We start from the raw sequence: 23,212 nt of genomic DNA on the forward strand, positions 1-23,212 counted from the left end.
TAACGGCTTCTGCCACAATTCCTTTTGTATTTTATTCAATCACACGATGCATTTCGAACCTTGTTGATCCATCGTCAGGTACAAATCGTTTCTACACATTATTTACTCTCGCTCATATAGCATGAACATATATTTCGCATCACCTTACTCAAGAGCAAAAGTAAAAAATGTATTGATGCAAAGGAATGAGTGCTATCGACAGGGGCATCAAATTGATTCCATATTTTTAGAAATCCAGTAGGCTTTTGAAACAGTTCCTCATAAAGTTATCGGATGATCAAAACCAATAGCAAAATGATTTTGGCAAGATAGTTAAATGATATGCAAAGTGGTAATAGACCTTACGCAATTGAAAGTGTGAGGTCAACCAGAAGAGTGCTAAAAGGAAAAAGTTAAATTTCAACTACACGAAAAATTACAGAAGTCCAAAGACTGTCAACTCAACTAAATACCTAGAAATAACAGTTTCGACTAACTTCCAAATTCCACCGATCACATAGATAATGCTGCGGGGAAAGCGACAATAGACTACGATTTATTGCCACAACACCTACGTTATGTACTGAAATAATACGATAATGGGAGAGTAAACATTTTCTAAGTCGCCAAAGCCCAGCATTGCTTCAGCACAGGGATGTGCCAACAAAAGGGTGGTGCAACGTGTAAACATTACAACACAGTCAGTCACCAAAAGTGCGACATTGATACTTCTGAATGTATCAGTATTCTAAGCGGAAAAGTGTAAGACAAGTGCACACCAAACTGCCTTCGTTGTCCTCATAACATCAAACAAGATTCACCACATAGGATGCAACAATGCTTAACAGGTACTTGACAGAGCAACTGAAACAAGCCCATTAAGCAAATGTACCAGATCCAGAGACCGCTGACAACTTACAATGAATGGGGCCAATTTGGTCATTACGAATGATGTCTTATAGTAAAGCCTCTTCTCAGTTCAATATTAATACCCAGACCAGCTAGCTTAGAGGCAGTCAAACTGTAAGATCGATGACATCCATGTCGTTCGCAGTCGATGCTATGATTATTGTACTGTAACATCTTGTGTAAGACACTCTCATTGCTCAGTATAATGATGAAAGTTCTGAAACCATGGATAACCGACGCCAGAGAACTGGACTGTAGCTGCCACTGACTGGTCGTCCTTGGGTCCACCAACACCTTTCCAGATCAGTCCCCGGGCTGCTCTGATACTTTGGCATTGTACGCATCAGGTGGCATACCAGACCTGCCAAGTAACATCAGCATACATTATGACATTGCGCTCTATGTCATCTAACATTGCGGTCCATCGGATGGGACAAAGCGAGCAGTGACTAGAGAGCACGCTCACAGCAGTCTGTGAATCAGTTACACACGCACCACAGTCACCCTTTTTCGCAGTGATCTGCCGCACAGGGAGCGCCTACTGATTGGTGTGTGGGCAACCCGCAAGACCAGGAGTCGCTGGCCGATGCTTCGGCTGACGCAGGGACCTCCGGCCGCTTTGAGTCTACCACCGACGACAGCAGATTCCGCGCAGCAAAGCCTTCGCTGAGGCCGCAGCTACCAGACGCATATTGATCAAGAAATTGAGAAATAATTGATCTTGTTTTATTGGAGTCTGATGACGTCTCACAGGTCCTCAGGCCACCAAATCTCACAAATCAGTAGGAGTTTCCAGACCAGGAATGGGCAACCTCTACAATTTGTATGTCAAAAGTGTTTGGGCCCAGTACCAATACAAAGTGGGTAGCAAGCAGTACTGAACAGGCCTAAGAAGGACGTTAACCCTGGAAGACGAAGCGATGCACCAACGAAGAGCTACCACGAACCACCACGTTAAATTGTTCTGAATACATATACATATATAGTCCAGGACAGGACTCAGTACCTTATTCCGGTACATTGTAGAATCTATGATTTAACTGGTCACATTGCACCTTCCGATAAATTCATACTTGCGACGAGCACTGCGTGCAAGATGTGTAGTCACATAGCAGATGATTGCACATGAAGCCGCTGGACGATGATTAGGCGCAAGAGTTAATTCAAATTGTTTTATGCAGCCGTAATTACTGAGTTTTCTATTTTCAGAGTTATACTAGTTTGTTCGTATACAAAAGGGAAAATTAAATTGCTCACAGATGATGTTGAGACGGGCACCTGGTACAAATGAGATGATAAGCACTCTCAAGGAGGAAGTTTCTAAATTGTTCGACGACAGTGAGCAACAGAAAGCATATAGTGAACAGTTAAGACAGTAGTTACAATCTTTACAGGTGGAACAGCAACAACAGTCAGGTTTGGGTGAAATTAAAACTGTAGCAAGTTTTACTTCCTCATCTACTGATCTTTTATCCGCGAATCTCATAGCTCCCTTCTCCTGGAAAATATTAGGAGACGTAACTATATTTATAAATGATGTGTTAGCCACGGCCGAGTGAAGTAACTGGTCAGATATAACATGCTTGGTATGGTCAGATTACGTATCACGGACGAGGCTATGACCTTTGTCGTGTGTCATGAAGTTCTCAGTGAGCATCCACATTGAAAGAAATGGCAGAGGGGTTACGACAAAGATATAAAAAGCAAAGCAGTGCACGGTTTTTTAGAGAAAAACTCTATAGCTTAACGCAGAAAGTGAATTATACGGTAGAGTCATTTTTGGATAGGATTCGCAAAGTAAATCCACAAACTTACGAATTGACACAAACTCCAAAGGTGGGTAGAATCATTGTCGTGGAAGCCGGGAACAGGGCATGGGACGTTTTGTTACGAAGAATTCCCGAACATTTTTCACTGTGGGTGAGTATGGAAAGCCTTGAGGATTTAGCTGCAGCACTTCACGTAGCCACCCATTTGGGAGAGACAGACAGTGCAGAAAAAAACACGGAGTGAAGGGAGAATATTTATATCCGCTAAAGAATGTTAATCCTGTGGACAACGGGGAAGACAGAAATGAGAAAAATTTGAGGCCTTTGAAGTGTGGAGTTCTAGGAGACTGTGATTGTCATGCGGTTTGATGAAAGAATGACGAAATCCTGCAAGGCAAGGGTCTTAATAAAGAACATAATGAAACGAAGATAAGCACATATCACGATTTGAGGCTGTGCTGAAAACCGTTGCTCGAAAGATCTCAGATGGAAAGTATCTAAGAGCAGACCTAGAGTAATGGAAAATGGTGAAATGTGCACGCCTAAAATGATTATTCCGACACATTCTAAATTAATAACATAAAGCCAATCGATGTAAGTTGCCTGTATGTAAGGACGTCCTGAGGCCGTTGTCTTCCAAGGCAAGCTGGCCCACGACTGTTGTAACTGGTGCTTGATATCCTGGTTGCTGACACTGGGACACAGTTGACGTCCGAGCTGCTCCTATACATGTTCTACAGCAGACAGACCTGGGGATCATGCCGGGCACCGCACTACTTCACCATCACGCAGACAATTCGTAGAGACACATGCGATGTGTAGACCAGCATTGTCTGTTGAAAAATGACACAAAAATACTTTCGCAGAGGTAACAGGTAAGTATGCAGGAACTCAATGAGGTATCGTTGTGGCATCGGAGTTTACTCAGTGATCTTAGATCACACATGATGGCTTCCTACACCACAATGCCAGTAGAACGCCACTGGAGCTTCTCAAGCCGTTCGAAGAATGTAACCTGATCTCTACTGCGGTCGTCACCATGCCTGCCCGTGATGGTCATCCAGGGTTGTGGCGCCTTTTATCAGCAGTCTGCGCTTCCCGCTCACGTCACCAAAGGCGTTAGTGTTACCAGCAGACCTCGCATCGGAACGCTAACTCCCCGGTCTGGCTACTACTAGTCTCCATCCAAGGTGGACACAGATGTGGTGTTATGATGTGCTTGGTGTACAAAGCGGTAATCTTCCCTTGTGGTGGTCAGACTTGGTCGATCAGAACCTTAACGACGATGGGAACCCTTTGAAACACTGTCAGGTGCCAATAACACTATTTCCTACGAGTACATAGCATTTCAAAGTCATCACCCGACATCCGAACCTGTTCACACACTTAATGGCCCTACTAAAACTGTTTAAAAACAATAAACATGAACAGCATTGATGCACAATGGTGGCCGTTCAGCTAGTCACAAAGAACAGTAACTCTGATTATTTACATACCTGCCAGTAATGTACACTCCTGGAAATTGAAATAAGAACACCGTGAATTCATTGTCCCAGGAAGGGGAAACTTTATTGACACATTCCTGGGGTCAGATACATCACATGATCACACTGACAGAACCACAGGCACATAGACACAGGCAACAGAGCATGCACAATGTCGGCACTAGTACAGTGTATATCCACCTTTCGCAGCAATGCAGGCTGCTATTCTCCCATGGAGACGATCGTAGAGATGCTGGATGTAGTCCTGTGGAACGGCTTGCCATGCCATTTCCACCTGGCGCCTCAGTTGGACCAGCGTTCGTGCTGGACGTGCAGACCGCGTGAGACGACGCTTCATCCAGTCCCAAACATGTTCAATGGGGGACAGATCCGGAGATCTTGCTGGCCAGGGTAGTTGACTTACACCTTCTAGAGCATGCTGGGTGGCACGGGATACATGCGGACGTGCATTGTCCTGTTGGAACAGCAAGTTCCCTTGCCGGTCTAGGAATGGTAGAACGATGGGTTCGATGACGGTTTGGATGTACCGTGCACTATTCAGCGTCCCCTCGACGATCACCAGTGGTGTACGGCCAGTGTAGGAGATCGCTCCCCACACCATGATGCCGGGTGTTGGCCCTGTGTGCCTCGGTCGTATGCAGTCCTGATTGTGGCGCTCACCTGCACGGCGCCAAACACGCATACGACCATCATTGGCATCAAGGCAGAAGCGACTCTCATCGCTGAAGACGACACGTCTCCATTCGTCCCTCCATTCACGCCTGTCGCGACACCACTGGAGGCGGGCTGCACGATGTTGGGGCGTGAGCGGAAGACGGCCTAACGGTGTGCGGGACCGTAGCCCAGCTTCATGGAGACGGTTGCGAATGGTCCTCGCCGATACCCCAGGAGCAACAGTGTCCCTAATTTGCTGGGAAGTGGCGGTGCGGTCCCCTACGGCAATGCGTAGGATCCTACGGTCTTGGCGTGCATCCGTGCGTCGCTGCGGTCTGGTCCCAGGTCGACGGGCACGTGCACCTTCCGCCGACCACTGGCGACAACATCGATGTACTGTGGAGACCTCACGCCCCACGTGTTGAGCAATTCGGCGGTACGTCCACCCGGCATCCCGCATGCCCACTATACGCCCTCGCTCAAAGTCCGTCAACTGCACATACGGTTCACGTCCACGCTGTCGCGGCATGCTACCAGTGTTAAAGACTGCGATGGAGCTCCGTATGCCACGGCAAACTGGCTGACACTGACGGCGGCGGTGCACAAATGCTGCGCAGCTAGCGCCATTCGACGGCCAACACCGCGGTTCCTGGTGTGTCCGCTGTGCCGTGCGTGTGATCATTGCTTGTACAGCCCTCTCGCAGTGTCCGGAGCAAGTATGGTGGGTCTGACACACCGGTGTCAATGTGTTCTTTTTTCCATTTCCAGGAGTGTATATGTGCACGAAATTAGATTGACATCCGACCACACCTTCTGGGTGCTTCACATTTTTTATTAGGCAGTGGACGCTTAAAAAATTATGTGGAATGTGTAACCACTTAAATTTTCACATTTTAATAATTCTAAAATATTCACTTCTTGAGTAATCAGTCGTTATAAACATAGTCATGGTATCCTCTCCGGCACAAGCAGCATTGTTCCAAGCGGGGCACCCAACACAGATGCTACGTAAATCGTTAGCTTCCTTACTACGTGTAGGCAGTGATTTTAATGCGCCACTAAAATTATTATCGTAATAACCATTAGCGTCTTTATCGCAAATGCTGGAAACATCTGATACCTTCGATGACTCTGGTGTTTCCTCCTTACTTCCAGTTTCTTTCTTTTTCTCTTCTGACTATTTAGGAAGCACCCACATACAGCTTTGTCATTCTTGTGTTTCAACCCAGATTGTAATTTCTATTCATTCTTTACTTTGTTCTCCATTTCAGCTTCATCCAGATTCAATGTCAAGGTGTTGCACACCTGTTATTAGTATTATGGCACAGCTAGAATCACTTGACATACAACTCTGTCATTGACCTTCTGTTCAAAGCCATAACATTCTCGATGACCTAGAACCAGTGACATCAATAAAATCAATCAATCAATAAATTAATCATTCGAAATGAAAAGCACCATCCCCCTCCCTCTCCCCTATTCCCCTCCATCTGCCTCCATCCAATGTGAGTACAGTATTGAAAGTTCAAGATTCTGGAAATTGTCCAGTTAAATTAGTAGCAAAGTAAAATAGCACTTCCCTTCCCCTATCTCCAACCAATCACACATTGTAGTACTCCTTATCTCCAGCCAATCACCAACCAATCACACATTGTAGTACTCCTTATCTCCAGCCAATCATATTCAAGGCGGTGGAAAAAGCCCAATGGGATCAAAGGAAAATTTAAAAAACCTTCCCCCTTCCCATCTCCTTATCTCCATCCAACCACATCACAGCAAGAAGAGGGAAACAGACAAATTGTGTGCTTAATACTCCATGCCCCATCTGTCTCCGACCAATCAGAGCATAATATTAAATTGGTATCAAATTACATTGTTTTTGTCGTATACATCAAGCGACACCCCCGCTCCCCTCCAGCAAATCATAGCCCAGTATTAAAGATCCAGGATAGTGGAAGTATCGCAATTGTGTTAATGGAAAACCCTCGTCTTATATGGAAACAGACCAATGTGCTGCCCTTGCTCTTTTTCAACCAGTCAGAACATAGCATTTTAAATGATTAGCCAGACATGTAGTAAAAAAATTACGTAATCTCCGCTTCTAATTCATAGATATTCAGTATTTCCTTGTAAGTCGAAGATATTCAACTTGAAGGTCTCATTATTTCCTTGAAAGTCAGTAAAATGTCTTTAAGGTCAAAGTTACGTATTGTATATACGTACTCCCTCTCTCTTACAAAGTAATCTAGGAACTGTGTGTTTTATCAAAACCAAGCCATTTTACTAACGTCTCGTTTCCTTTTTATGATTTTTTCAACTAGATATGTGGATTGTATTATTATTACTTTTTGTTCTGTGCTGTAGAAACCTTCTGCTAGAGCTTGTGACATGTAATATTGCAGCAAATGGACTTTTGAATTAGTCTCTTAAACTGCTCAAATTTTGAATCTCTCAGTAGACCAGGTGGAGGTCTAGTTTTTCTTGAAAACTGGCTTATGTTTACTGATTCTAACAAAATAACCGACTTTGAAGTTAGCTTTTTGTAGATTTATCGTCTTCATATTATTATACACAGCAGAAAAAATGCTGTTACGTTTCACATTAATAGGCCACGTATTAATTGTTCTATGTTTTGTCTGAGTGTCCTGACTTACTAGATATTGTACCATATCAATCCGTTTAAAAAAAAAAAGAAAACTCTGAGTGTTGAAATGTTTAAATATCATTCGTTTAAGAGTTGTGTTGAATTGCTACACAACTGAAGTTCTCACCTTGGAAAGCGATGAGTACTGATTGACCTTGTGTTATGTCTAGTTATTGAAACTACTCATTACATCTCAACTCATATGTGTATGTGCATTTCTATGTCACCGTTAAATGTCATTTCACATTACTTTTTGTGAGAAAAGATAAATGCTGCTTTTGTTTTCATCACTAACCCACAGTACACAAGTTACGTAGTGTCAGTTCATCGCCTCACCTGTTTCTGCCAGATAGGCAGAGAAGGAGACACGAAGATAGCTCTGCACATTTCACTTATCCAGGTAAGAGGCAGTCCTCCAACTGAGGGCCACATAATCTTGCTAATCTTGTGTGGAAACTGACTACAGCGGTAGCAGAAAATGAAACTCCAACACAGAAAATGCACTATATATCAAATTTTATCATGAAAAACTGTACACTGCATTTACAATCTCCTCTGTCTCCCCCCTATCCTCCTTCATTACACTCTCTAAGGCATAATTTATTAATGTGTTTATAGAAATCTCCAGTACATCTTCATTCACTTCTCTCCCTCCTCCTACTTATCCATATCCTCCAATACATTTTGCAAGGCACGATTTTTTAACGTCTTTATAAAAATCACCAGCGCATCCCCATTCATTTCTTCTCCCTCCTCCTCCTCCTCCTGCTGATATTCTATAGTAAGGCCAGATACTGTAAAGAAAGAGAAAATTATGTCGTAATGTATTTTCTAATAACTTACTTATTTATAAAAAAAACTGTGAAACATTATAAATCTCACCAAAGGTGAACTTACTTCTGCAGTTTTTGAGCGCAAAATACGTCAACAAAAATTTAGAGGAAAGGTGCTGGTTCGTCTAATGAAGCTGTTTCAACTAGCTGCTCAAACTGCAAGAAGTTACTGATTTCAAAACATGATACTGCAAAAAGTGTTGAGGATGATCTAAAAAGTGCATTATATTCGTATATTTCCACAATAAAAAATGTAATAGTTCCCTAAATGTAATAAATATAATAAAATTATTATATATTGTTTCTTTTTCCATTTATTCCTCAGAAATACATTAAAAGAATAAGATAATTTTGATACTGTTGTGTGAGAGGCAAGAAACGATTGCTAGGCAACACAGGTGTTTAGTGTATTTTTTGGTGTATACGAAATACAGAAACATGTATGTAAGAAAATGATGCATAACATTTGACCTTAGAATCATTTTTTTTTCATAATGCGAGTTTTATGTCAGAGATATGTTTATGTGCACTATCATCTTTGTCTTTCACAGAAGTAATTTAACATGACACCATAATAAATTTTCGTAGAGATCTATAATCATACTTTCTGCGATCAGTGCTGGTCTGCGATCAGTGATCCTCTGTGATCAGTGATGGTCAGTGATAGTGATGGGCAGTAATCAAGAGGTATTATGCATTAGATGTTACATTTTACCATTTAGTGTTTATCATTTACCATTTAGCGTTAAATTCTACGCGTCTGGCGTTTAGTATTTACTGTTAAACTTTTAACAATTACCATTTACCGTTTACTGCTTTTCATTTACAGTTTAGCATTCACTATTTAGCGTTTAGTGTTTACCTTTAAGCCTTTACCATTTACAGTTTACTGTTAATCGTTCGCCATTTGCCGATTCCACGTTTGCCATTTAGCGTTTACCGTTAAGTGTTTAGTGCTTCCTGTTTAGCGTTTAGTATTTACAGTTAAGCATTTAGTGTGTTCTGTGTAGCCTTTACCGTTTAGTGTTTTCTGTTTAGCATTTAAAGTTAGCCATTTACCATCTACCACTTAGTAATTAGCGCTTACGATTATGTGTTAGTGTTTAACGAAGGGGGAGTGGAGATAAAAAACATACAATTACGCTGTTGCCTTAAAACTCGACTTTAATACTGAACTAGAAGGAGGAGGGGAGTGGTATTATAATGCGTACAATTGGTCTGAACATAAATATCCTAATTTGGCACCCTCTGAAGCGTCTAGATACGACTCTGACAGGTGACACGTACGTAAACACCTTGTCCGGTCACCTGCATCCATTCCTGTCCGTTACGCATTCAGACGGACTTGAAAAATTCCAGCAGCTCAATGCTACTCCCCACACGTCAAGAATGGCTCCAGGTTGGCTACAGGAACATTCTTCTAAATTTAAACACTTCCGATGGCTGCCTAACTCCCCAGACATGAAAGTCATTGAGCGTATCTGTGATGTCTTGCAACATGCTGTTCAGAAGAAATTCCACCCCTCGTACTCTTACGGATTTATGGACAACCCTGCAGAATTCATGGTGTCAGTTCCCTCCAACACTAATTTAGACATTAGTCGAGTCCATGCCGCGACGTGTTGCGGCACTTCTGCGTGCTCGTGGGGTCCCTACACGATATTAGACAGGTGTACCAGTTTCTTTGGCTCTTCAGTGTTTATGCTGTATATATTGCATTTACTGTGTACACAGTCTGATCAGACACAATAAAATGTGGAAACTATGACCACAGCATGGGAAATTACTATTGCAACACAGTTAGATGACCTGATATTACTATTACTCAAATTTCGAAACCAAAAACAAAATTCTGGAGGAGAGGGATTTCGAAAAGAAAGTTATTTTTTGAGACATTTGGGTCCACCGTTGTAACGTTCACTACTCGTAAAAACCAAAGAAGTTTAGAGTGAAGCATTTTTTAAAAATCTGTTACTGTTTCAATGGTATTCACTCTGAAATACCGAACTAAATTTTTTTCAAGGGGTTGTTTCATACACTTAACAGCCGTATGGACACGTTAAAAAAAAGTCGTGTCTCTGATTTTTCCCTACGCTACAACATACTGAAAGTCGTTCAAAACTGAAGTTTATCACTTGAGTACGTTTACTTGTTAGAAAAAAAAAAATCCTGGGACTGATCTACAGCCACTCCCGCCAAATGCCACATATGGCGAAAAACAGAGAAGGATGGCTACACCAATATACTCCTATATCGTCTCATCGTCTTCTTCAGATGCTTCGAGTTTTGTTGTTATTGGTATTCATTGCAAGAACTAAAACCGTGCTATGAAGTATTGCTGGATTCGTAACGTTGTTTGTAGACTAATTTTATTCATACCTCCTACTACGCCCTTCGCTGCCCATTTGGTTGGCAGAGCACGCTGTGCTGCTATGCAAACATGAGATTAACAGTGTTTTGAGTCATCAAGAAAGGTAAAAAGTAATTTTAAGGACGATCTGGAATTCTAAAAGTCGGTTGTGTACCGCTTGGCGTATGAATGTGGCATAAATTAAGTGAGACAGATTTATAAAGCAATCGAGGAAAAATACAACGAACACCAGCTACACAGCCGATTAACGGAACGAAGTCAGTCAGCTGTTGCAGAGCGCTGTCTAGAGTATATCCATAAAAGAAACATGCAGAGACTAGTAACGTGGTGCAAACAGCAAGTTTATGGAACAGTATAATTAATGAGTCTGTCGAAATATACGTGTTAGAAAAGCTAGTAAACGCTGAAAGAGGAGCCACTTTAAACAAGGCTTGAGGCCCACGTCTCAGTTTATTAGGATTACGCTGGCCACGTCATTCACCGGAACAAGAATGCTGAGAGAGTGCTGAGCGAGTGTGCATTTCATGAAAAATGAGGGTGGCTTTGACAAACAAATGAGCATCATCGTGTGTAGCAGGTGCAGCGAGTCGATTTCTGCTGTAGAGGGAGCCGCGACACTGAGCACGAAACCCCGCACAAACTAAATGTTTGCCCCTGATTTCAAGAAAACACAGCAATAACTCACCTACATTACCTTCGAATTGGCGAAAAAAATTCGAAGAAAAAATGAGACAGTCAGTGAACAGACTACAACCAGTACAAATAGTGAAATACAGAATGCGTGGTGTGAAATCGCCAGTGGCATAGTTTACGTATCATATGCTAGTTCGTGTAGTGCTGCAACCTGGAATGCAGACATGGATAATGTCCACTCAAACCAAGACGATCACATCTACCAAAAGGAGGGTGCTGGAGACTAAGCACATGGCTTTCCTAACGCCTTATTGTAACAAACTTCTAATACAAAGAAAATGAAGGATAGAGTCGAGGAGTAATGCGCTAAGTATGAGCTCAACAGATTAAAATTCCTTGGACCTATGAAATCTCTCCTTATGCATGAAATTAGGATCTTTAAATACCCACACTTCACATGCGTAACTGCTCTTCACGTTAGTCTCGAAGCTATAACTGACGTATTCCACAAAAATGTTCAAATGTGTGTGAAATCTTATGGGACTTAACTGCTAAGGTCATAAGTCCTTAAGCTTGCACACTACTTAACCTAAATTATCCTAAGGACAAACACACACACCCATGCCCGAGGGAGGACTCGAACCTCCGCCGGGACCAGCCGCACAGTCCATGATTGCAGCGCTTTAGACCGCTCGGCTAATCCCGCGCGGCTGACGTATTCCACCCGTCACTTGTAAACAATGAAGAAATAAACGAAATTTTTCGTAGATCATCTTCAGCAATCGGAACAGGGCTCGATCTAGCATAGAAAGAAAGAACTGGCATCATTACATTAGCTAACATACCGTGAAGATCCAAAGAATCTGGTACACTTGTCTAACATCGTGTAAAGCCCCCGCGAGCACGCAGAAGTGCCGCAAACGACGTCGCATGGACTGGACTAGTGTCTGAATTAGGGATGGAGACAATTGACACTATGAATCCTGCAGGGCTGTCCATAAATCCGTAAGAGTGTGATGGGTGTAGATCTATTCTGAACAGCACGGTGCAAGGTATCACAGATATGCTCAGTAATGTTCATGTCTGGGGAGTTTGATGGCCAACGGAAGTGTTTTGAACTCAGAAAAGTGTTAGTGGAGCCACTCTGTAGCAATTCTGGAGGTTTGGGATGTCGCATTGTCATGCTGGAATTGCCCAAGTCCGTCGGAATGCACAATGGACATGAATGGATGCAGCTGATAAGACAAGATGCTTACGTACGTGTCACCTGTCAGAGTAACATCTAGACGTATCACGGGCCCCATATCACTCCAACCGCACACGTCCCACACCATTTCAGAACCTCCACCAGCTTGAACAGACCCTGCTGACATGCAGGGTCCATGGATTGATGAGGTCGTCTCCATAACCGTACACGTCCATCCACTCGATACAATTTAAAGTGAGACTCATCCGACCAGACAACATTTTTCCAGTCATCAACAGCCCATTGTCGGTGATGGCGGGCCCTGGCGAGGCGTAAAGCTTTGTGCCATGCAGTCATCAAGGGCACACGAGTGCGCCTTCGGCTCCGAAAACCCATATCGATGATGTTTCATCGAATGGTTCGCACCCTGACACTTTTTGATGGTCCAGCATTCAAATCTGCTGCTATATGCCGAACGGTTCGACTTCTGTCAAGTTTAACGGTTCTCTTCAGTCGTCGTTGGTCTTGTCCCTGTAGAATCTTTTCCCGGTCGCAGCGATGTCTGAGATTTGATGTTTTACCGGATTCCTGATGCTTAAATACTGTAAGGCGAAATGCCTGCAAAGAGTTTGTACAACTTTGCCCAGAGAGTGAGTATTTACTTTACTAGCGCAACGATTCAGAATTGGCATAGCAAAGTTAGAATTGATGCAGCAAAAGGAAAGTTGAATTTAAGTGAACGTGAGCAGTCGTGAAAAATATCTCTCGAAGCATGAAAGAGTTTATGTAACTTGGCTTCTAGCTATTTGCGGTCTGTTATGGTACACAAATAAAAAGCATTGAGTAAATGGTCTTTCCATAGAACAAACTGTGATCTTCTGCGTCAGAACCAAAACGTATCTTTTCTGCTTGAAACCCCGCTCGAAATCGTGAAATATAAAATAAAGGGCTGACAGCAGCGGAGGCAGCCATAAGGATTTGCGCCTTGTATGCGGATAATGCTATTGGACAGAGCAAGGAGTGTAAATCGTTTTATGGTTTTATGGAGGATCGTTTTGACTTTAACGATTCTCCATGATCAGGAAGACATTTGGAATTTGATGATGATCTTTCAAACGCATTAATCCAGAATGATCCACATCAGTGTCCTCGAGAACTGTCAGACGTGATGAACTGTGATCATTCCACAATGGTGCGACATTTGCATGCAATGTGGAAGGTTCAGAAATCGGGTGTGTGGGTACCGCATACTCTAGGCCGTAATCATGAAAATCAGAGGGTCGCCATACATGCATCTCTGCTTGCAAGTCATAATTGACTCGTGAACAATATCGACCATTTCTGTTACTGCTGGCAAGAAATGGCGTCTTTATTTTAACATAAGAAGAAAAATAAAAGGTTGAGCCCAAACTAAGCAGCAACTCCTCTTATAAAGACCACCGCGCATCGACAAAAGACGATGTTACGCATCTAGTGGAACAGTGACGGTGAGGTATACTACGAATTGATCCGTCGAGGTGTAGCCATTACTGCTGACATTTATTGTCAGCAACTGAAACGTCTTGCAGACGCAGTCCAAGGACAACGACCGAGAAGACTCGGGGAAGTGCTGCTACTCCAGGATAACGCCCGCCCGCATTCTGCTAGACTGGCAATAAATACTATACAGGAGTTGGGTTGGGAAGTCGTTCCTCACGCACATTATTAACTTGATCTTGCACGCAGCTTTTCCACTCTCTACTGAAGAAATTTTAAGGAACTCAGTTAAAAACTCACTCTGAAATCCGGTCGACGAGTTCTCCGCCTCAAAAGTAAGTGATATTTGCAGTCAAAAAAATGGAAAAGTTATCCCACCGTTGGCAGACTCTTTTAAATAGGGAAGAAGCATATATTATTGATGACTAAATTCTCTGTTATGTGTATCTGTTGTGTTCATTAAACTTGCGAGAAAACACTACGAATCTATCCACCAACTAAATACACTATTGGCCATTAAAATTGCTACGCCAAGAAGAAATGCAGACGATAAACGGGTATTCATTGGCCAAATATGTTATACTAGAACTGACATGTGATTACATTTTCAAGCAGTTTGGGTGCATAGATCCTAAGAAATCAGTACCCAGAACAACCACCTCTGGCCGTAATAACGGCCTTGATACGCCTGGGCGTTGAGTCAAACAGAGCTTGGATGGTGTGTACAGGTACAGCTGCCCATGCACCTTCAACACGATACCACAGTTCATCAAGAGTAGAGACTGGTGTATTGTGACGAGCCAGTTGCTCGGCCCCCATTGACCAGACGTTTTCAGTTTGTGAGAGATCTGGAGAAGTGCTGGCCAGGGCAGCAGTCGAACATTTTCTGTATGCAGAAAGGCTCGTACAGGACCTGCAACATGCGGTCGCGCTTTATCCTGCTGAAATGTAGCGTTTCACAGGGATCGGATGAAGGGTAGAGCCACGGGTCATAACACATCTGAAATGTAACGTCCACTGTTCAAAGTGCCGTCAATGCGAACAAGAAGTGACCGAGACGTGTAACCAATGGCACCCCATACCATCGCGCCGAGTGATACGACAGTATGGCGATGACGAATACACGCTTCCAACGTGCGTTCACCTCGATGTCACCAAACACGGATGCGACCATCATGATGCTGTAAACACAACCAGGATTCATCCGAAAAGATGGCGTTTTGCCATTGGTGCACCCAGGTTCGTCGTTGAGTACACCATCGCAGGCGCTCCTGTCTGTGATGCAGCGTCAAGGGTAACGGCAGCCATGGTCTTCGAGCTGATAGTCCGTGCTGCTGCAAACGTCGTCGAACTGTTCGTGTAGATGGTTGTTGTCTTGCAAACGTCCCCATCTGTTGATTCAGGGATGGAGACGTGTCTGCACGATCCGTTACAGCCATGCGGATAAGATGCCTGTCATCTCGACTGCTAGTGATACGACGCCGTTGGGATCCAGCACGGCGTTCCGTATTACCCTCCTGAAGCCACCGGTTCCATATTCTGCTAACAGTCATTGGATATCGACCAACGTGAGCAGCAATGTCGCGATTCGATAAACTGCAATCGTGATAGGCTACAATCAGACCTTTATCAAAGTCGGAAACGTGATGGTACGCGTTTCTCCTCCTTACACGAGGCATCACAACAAGTTTGACCAGGCAACGCCGGTCAACTGCTGTTTGTGTACGATAAATCGGTTGGAAACTTTCCTCATGTCAGCACGTTGTAGGTGTCGCCCCCAGCGCCAACCTTGTGTGAATGCTGTGAAAAACTAATCGTTTGCATATCACAGCATCTTCTTCCTGTCGGTTAAATTTCGCGTCTGTAGCACGTCATCTTCGTGATGTAACAACTTTAATGGCCATTAGTGTGTTATGTTTCATTATGGACGAGAGTACGAATATCTTCCGGGCGCGGATAGTGAGGTAAGCATATTGGAATGGGTGTTAACAACTGAGGAAAGGCGAAAATGTGGAAGATAAATAGCGCTGAGCTCACCAGAGCTGGTGGCCGCTGGGGAGATAATGGCGAAAGGGTTTTGGAGCGGCCCGCGCGCAGCGCCGCCCACGATGGTCTTTGTGATACTCAGGGCGCGGTCGGTGGCCAGTGGCCAGCGGCGGGGAGCACAAACCACGATTAATGCCGGTGCGCTGACCCGTCCGGCAAACCCTGGCTGCAGCCTGATTTTGTGCAGCCGATTACGGTAGAGTTCCGTCCCCCGCTAGCAGGTGGCCCACTGCCGCCAGCGTGACTCTTACCTCGGACACCCGAAAAATCTCGGTCTGCGAAACTGGCAGCCAACGGAATTTTGCGCAATGCCCCATAAAAGGGCAGCCGTTGTCTTATTGCCGGATAGAACGTTATATGCAAAGCTGTTATAGTCTTTCTGAAATTCCCTGCTTAACCCACAGGTCAGGACAGATAGAATAAATTGTGGAAAGGGCCAAAGTACACTACTGGTCATTAAAGAAGAAATGCAGATGATAAACGGGTATTCATTGGACAAATATATTATACTAGAACTGACATGTGATCACATTTTCACGCAGTTTGGGTGCATAGATCCTGAGAAATCAGTACCCAGAACGACCACCTCTGGCCGTAATAACAGCATTGATACCACTGGGCATTGAGTCAGAGCTTGGATGGTGGGTACAGGTACAGCTGCCCATGCAGCTTCAACACGATACCACAGTTCATCAAGAGTAGTGGCTGGCGTATTGTGACGCACCAGTTGCTCGGCCACCATTGACCAGACGTTTTCAGTTGGTGAGAGATATGGAGAATGTGCTGGCCAGGGCAGCAGTCGAACATTTTCTGTATGCAGAAAGGCTCGTGCAGGACCTGCAAACATGCGGTCGTGCATTATCCCGCTGAAATGTAGGGTTTCGCAGGGGTCGAGTGATGGGTAGAGCCACGGTCGTAACACATCTGAAATGTAACGTCCACTGTTCAAAGTGGCGTCAATGCGAACAAGAGGTGACCGAGACGTGTAACCAATGGCACCCCATACCATCACGCCAGGTGATTCGCCAGTATGGCGATGACTAATACACGCTTCCAATGTGTTTTCACCGCGATTGCGCCAAACACAGATGCGACCATCACGATGCCGTAAACAGAACCAGGATTCATCCGAAAAAATGACGTTTTGCCATTCGTGCACCCATGTTCGTCGTTGAGTACACCATCGTAACCGCTCCTGTCTGTGATGCAGCGTCAAGGGTAACCGCAGCCATGATCTCCGAACTGATAGTCCATGCTGCTGCAAACGTCGTCGAACTGTTCGTGCAGATGGTTGTTGTCTTGCAAACGTCCCATCTGTTGGCTCAGTGATCGAGACGTGTCTGCACGATCCGTTACATCCATGCGGATAAGATGCCTGTCATCTCGACTGCTAGTCATACGAGCCAGTTGGGTTCCAGCACGACGTTCCGTATTACACTCCTGTACCCACCGATTCCATATTCTGCTAACAGTCATTGGATCTCGACCAACGCGAGCAGCAATGTCACGATAGGATAAACCGCAATCGCGATAGGCTACAATCCGACCTTTATCAAAGTCGGAAACGGAATGGTACGCATTTCTCCTCCTTACATGAGGCATCACAACAACGTTTCACCAGGCAACGCCGGTCAGCTGCTGTTTGTTTATGAGAAATCGATTGGAAACTTTCCTCATGTCAGCACGTTGTAGGTGTCGCCACCGGCGCCAACCTTGTCTGAATGCTCTGAAAAGCTAACCATTTTCATATCACAGCATCTTCTTTCTGTCGGTTAAATTTCGCGTCTGTAGTACGTCATCTTCGTGGTGTAGCAATTTTAATGGCCAGTAGTGTGAGGGGCTGTCAGTTACACTCGAACATACAACATCATTATTTGATCGAACCTTACAAGAGTCCCAAAAAATTTTTAAACACACAGCTTTAATCTTTGCGACTTAATTACCAGCTGAAAGCCACTTTAATTTAAAAACGGATGAAGGCCAATAACTTAAAATGCAAGCATAATCATAAATTTAAAAGGCAAGCCTTATCATAAAACAATTCTTAGTAAGTCTGAAGTGAACAAGTTAAATTCAGATCGGCTGTAGGTCGAACACTTAAAACTCCAAAACATTAATTTTTTTAAATTCCAAAATCCTTACGTGAAACAGTTCTTTAATTTAGGCTGAAGGCCTTAAGAACAAACAACTGAAACTCAAACCGGCTGAAGGCCGAAGACCTAAAAATTCAATAGGTTGAAGTAAACAAGTTAAATTCAAATCGGCTGAAGGTCGAAGACCTAAGAATTCAATTTTTTTTTAAATGCCAAATGGCTTACGTGAAACAGTACTTTAAACTAGGCTGAAGGCCTTAAGAGTAAAACAACTCTAATTTAAAACACAAAACCGGCTAGAAGCCATACAAGTACCAACAACAAGAACAAATAAAAAAAAGGTAGTCCACACTAGGGTGCCCAGATATTCGAGGGTCGACCTTAATTCAAACACTAAGGCTAGGCGCGCACTGGCGATTTTCCGCCGTGCGATTTATTTGTCGCAAGAATGAAACACAGTGGCTCGAATAGGAGCGCGCGCACGTGCGACAAAAAAGTAGCGGCGATTTAAAAGACGCAACCGGCCCTATTTCACGCGCGACGCGATTGTCGCAGGTGTGGAATGATTCACAGGCACTGGCATGACCCCGCGCGCACTAGCGACGCGATTTCTCTGTCAGTCGCTCTCGCTCTGTGTTGCATACACACAATTTCAGTGCGCCAACAGTATGTCTGATAACGGGAGTTGCGCTACGGATGACATTGGAAGTTGTGTTGTCGATTCAGAAAGACTTATTGCAGAAGTAGAAAAGCGACCAGCTCTCTACAACAGGAAATTAAAAGAATACAGTGATCGCAATTTGAAAGAGAAACTATGGGGAGAAGTCGCTGCAGCCTAATTCGGAACTGGACTGAACTGCCTGGACCAGAAGACTAACAAAGGTATTTCATGTTCACTTATTTTATTCATTCATGTAGACATCACAGTTACAACAATTTAATTTTTTTCATATTGCCAAGATACTGACCTTGTAGAGTCACAAAGTAGTTTGCAAAATAATCCCTTATCTGCATACCACACGCATCAGCTCTTATTCCTACAGGCTCACAGCCTTGCAGAAGGCATTCATACGATTCGTTCTCAGTTCGTACACCATCATTTCGTCTTACGAAATTATGCAGAATACAACATGCTCTTATGATTATGTCTGAAAAACCAACATCCACATCCATAGGTCGATGAAATATTCTCCATTTGTTAGCCAAAATTTCCAAAGTACATTCCACCATTCTACGAGCACGACAATGTCTATAATTAAAAACACGCTGTTTCATTTTCAAGTTTTTCTTCGAGTACGGCTGCAGAATCTGTCTAGACAGTGCAAATGCTCCATCTCCTACAAAATTAAAAGTTTGAGGCTCTCCTTCCTCATCATGTGGAAAAAACTGAAGGACTGCTTCGCAAGAGAACTAGCATCACAGAAAAAATCTTCGTCTGGCGAGGCTGCAAGAAAACGGAGGAAATATCTATACTTCGATGCAATGTTATTTCTGCTCCCTCAAATGGAAGACAGACCGACCACCAGCAACATCGAAATTATGCCCAGTAGCACAGGAAACAAGGAAGTAGGTTCTCCCCCCAGTTTGTATTCACAAAACAACAGCGATACTGTACAGAGCACAAAAGTACGACATCCTACGAAAAGAGGAGCCAAGAAGGTTACGTCCTACGAGGAATCTCTATTAAATATATTAAAAGACAGACAAAAAGAAGAAGTTAACGAGGATAAGAATTTTATATTAATGCTTGTCCCCATGCTGGCAAGGTTAAACGAAGAACAGAAACATTACGCGAAAATAGAAATACTGAATGTGATGAGGAATGCCAGATATTATCACCTTTCACCGATTTTTCCACAGCATCCGAACATGTGTTATGACACAACTCAAGCGACTTATAACACCACTCAAGAAACTTATTCTCCACCATCTTCATTCGTTCAACTGTATTCTTCAAATGTCCTAAATGAAACGGAACCTCCACAAAATTTGTTCGTGTGCTCCTCTGCTGACAAACGCAACGAGACCACAGAAACCTCTACGTGCAACATGGTTTTGCAGTTTTCTCATGAAACAAGTTCGTCAGTTTCGACTTGCAGTAGTGATTTTCTTGATGTATCTGATCAGTAATGTAAAATGGCAACAACAATTGTTGAATGAAATGATTCTCTTGATGTATCTAATCAATAATGTAAAAGGACAATAAAAACTGTTGAATGACATAATGTGTGCTTACCTCAAAGTCACTGATAAGCGCTCCTCAGGTGGTATACACTTCCTCCATGTCGTATCTTGTTTTGTTATATTCGGTCCTACTGTCTGAAGCAGTGTATCAAAACTATTCTTACTCATTCGATAGTATTGAAAGAATTTATTTGGGTGATTTTGTAACTCTTCGTGTAATTTGTAAAACTGCCCTTTCACTAGTCTTTGACTTATAATCGGATGCACCCAGTAACGAAATTTGCGCTGTTTGGTCGCTCTTCTTCGTAGTAAAAGCGCCACCAAACAAGCTGTTTCGATGAAATCCATGCTGGTACTGAGAGTAGTTGCGATTTTCCTGCCGCTGTGTGCGCACCACAATGTACTTCCGCGACAGCGATTGTTAAGTCGCGCCGACTGAAAAATCGCCTGTGCGCGCTTAGCCTAACGCTCACTTAGGTGAGGCGGGTAGTCGGGCCAACCATTCACGATCCGACAACAACCCAACCGACCGACAGTCAGCGGACCCAGCGACAAGATAACTTTCGCTTCACCCGACCAGGGCACAAGAGGGATTTCAACGGAACAATGTAGAAGATATTGGCGCCCACATCCAATCATACATGGAGCTGTCAATCTACACACCGTGCTGGACAGCAACAACACGATGAGGAAACTACACTGCCTGAAATTTATATCAGGAAGTTTTTGTCCGCAGCTCGTGGTCGTGCGGTAGCGTTCTCACTTCTCGCACCCGGGTTCCCGGGTTCGATTGCCGGCGGGGTCAGGGATTTTCTCTGCTTCGTGATGACTAGGTGTTGTGTGATGTCCTTAGGTTAGTTGGGTTTAAGTAGTTCTAAATTCTAGGGGACTCATGACCATAGATGTTAAGTCCCATAGTGCTCAGAGCCAAATTTATATCAACGCCCAGGACAGATAAGCGGAACGTTAACGGCCACAAAGCAGAAGATTCCACTGGTTCACTTGAATTCAAATAACCAAATGCAGTGAAACTCCACCGGTGGGGGGGGGGGGGGGGGCTAGAATTTTCCAACTTCAAAACCACGTTGCTGCTCGCGGGAATATCCCTACAGCCGACAACGAACTCCGAACGACGCAATGTGAACAGTCTTGACTTGCTGGTAGGTTAAAAGAAAACTCAACTTTCGTGTCCAGGGTCGGTGAGACACGGACCACGCCTCACTCTCCGTCACTGCGTAGAGACCGCCAGTAGGCCCCAGCCAAACTACGCCCCACCGAGAATTCCTCACTGTTCCATGCCAACCGACTACTTGCACGTCGCCCAGCTGGAAACTATAAGCGCCAGGTCAAAGACAGTCCATGGTGCGAATATTGATACACACTGCTTCTGCCACCCGCGGAAGGAGAGGATAACAGCATAATAGCGATAACCGCGAGAGACTAAAGACAGAATCGCAATGAAGGTTTAATCCAGCGCACAGCATGAGCCAGCCACGGCTTACTTAGATTGTATCTTTCTCCCGTTGTTATTTTGTACAACGATTTACATTGAGGGGAAAACATAGCAACACCAAGAAGGCGTTGTGCGACGTAAACGGAAGTTGTTAGTCATGTTTGTACCTCTGAAAAGTGATATTACAACGATTTACAATGATGGGAAAATGTAGCAACACCAAGAAGGCGTTATGCGACGTAAACGGAAGTTGTTAGTCATGTTTGTACCTCTGAAAGGTGATATTTATTAAAATTTCGTGCCATTCACAAAAGAGTTGCGTTAGTAGCACCATTAGGAGGACACGCTGTATTGGTCACAAGCATTAGAAATTTCTGTGTTTGGGAGTGATGAGTTGATGTTAATAAAAATGCCTTTAAGGCGGCAACAAAGATGCCATTGTCAACACTTCACTGAGTTTGAACTAGGTCATGTGATAGTGATACGAGAAGCTGTATGTTCCTTCTGCGTGTCTGGAGAAAGACATGGCAGGAACGTACCCACTCTATATGATTGCCAGCAGAGAAGTCAGGGATCCGGAAGACCACGTAGCACTACAGAGAGGGAAGAGCATCGTGTTCGGCGTATGGTTCTGGCGCATCGTACTGCATCTGCTGCAGCAATGTGAGTAGCAGTTGGCACCACAGCGACACAATGAACTGTTACTTGAAGGACAGCGCCGAGAAAGACGCCTAATAGGGCGCATTTCACTGACCCCAAACCACCGCCCTTTACGGCTTAAGTGGTGTCCACCAAGAGTTCACAGGCGGCCAGCATGGAGGTCTGTTTATTATGAAAGCTGATTCTGCTTCGGTGCCACTGATGGCCGTGTGTTGGTTAGAAGGAGGTCCGTTGAGAGTCTGTAACCAACCTGTCTGCATGCTAGACACACTGGACCTACACATGGAGTTGTAGTCTGTGACGTGGATTTGTATGACAGCAGGAGTTTTCTCGTGATGATCCCATGCACCCTGATTGCAAATTTGTGCGCCACACTGGTGATGAGACCTGGTATGTTACCATTCGTGAGTAACATTCCAGGGGATGTTTTCCAGCAGGATAACGCTCGCCCGCATACCGCTGTTGTAACCCAACGTGCTGTACAGAGTGTCGACACGTTGTCTTGGCTGCTCAGTCACTAGATCTCTTTCCAATCGAGCACATTTGGGAGATCATTAGACGACAACTCCAGCGTCATCCGCAGTCAACATTAACCGTCCATGTATTGACCGACTAAGCGCAACAGACATAGAGCTCTATCCCACAAACTGACATCCAGCACCTCTACGACACAATGCATGCACGTTTGCATGCTTGCATTCAGCATTGTGGCGTTTACAGCGGTTATTAATGTACCAGCATTTCACATTTGTAATGGCTTATCTCGCCCTTACATTACTATGATGTTCCAATGTTGATCACTTAAGTATTATATGTA

This window comes from Schistocerca americana, chromosome 8 (assembly GCF_021461395.2).
Source record: "Schistocerca americana isolate TAMUIC-IGC-003095 chromosome 8, iqSchAmer2.1, whole genome shotgun sequence".
NCBI classification, from domain to species: Eukaryota; Metazoa; Arthropoda; class Insecta; order Orthoptera; family Acrididae; genus Schistocerca; species Schistocerca americana.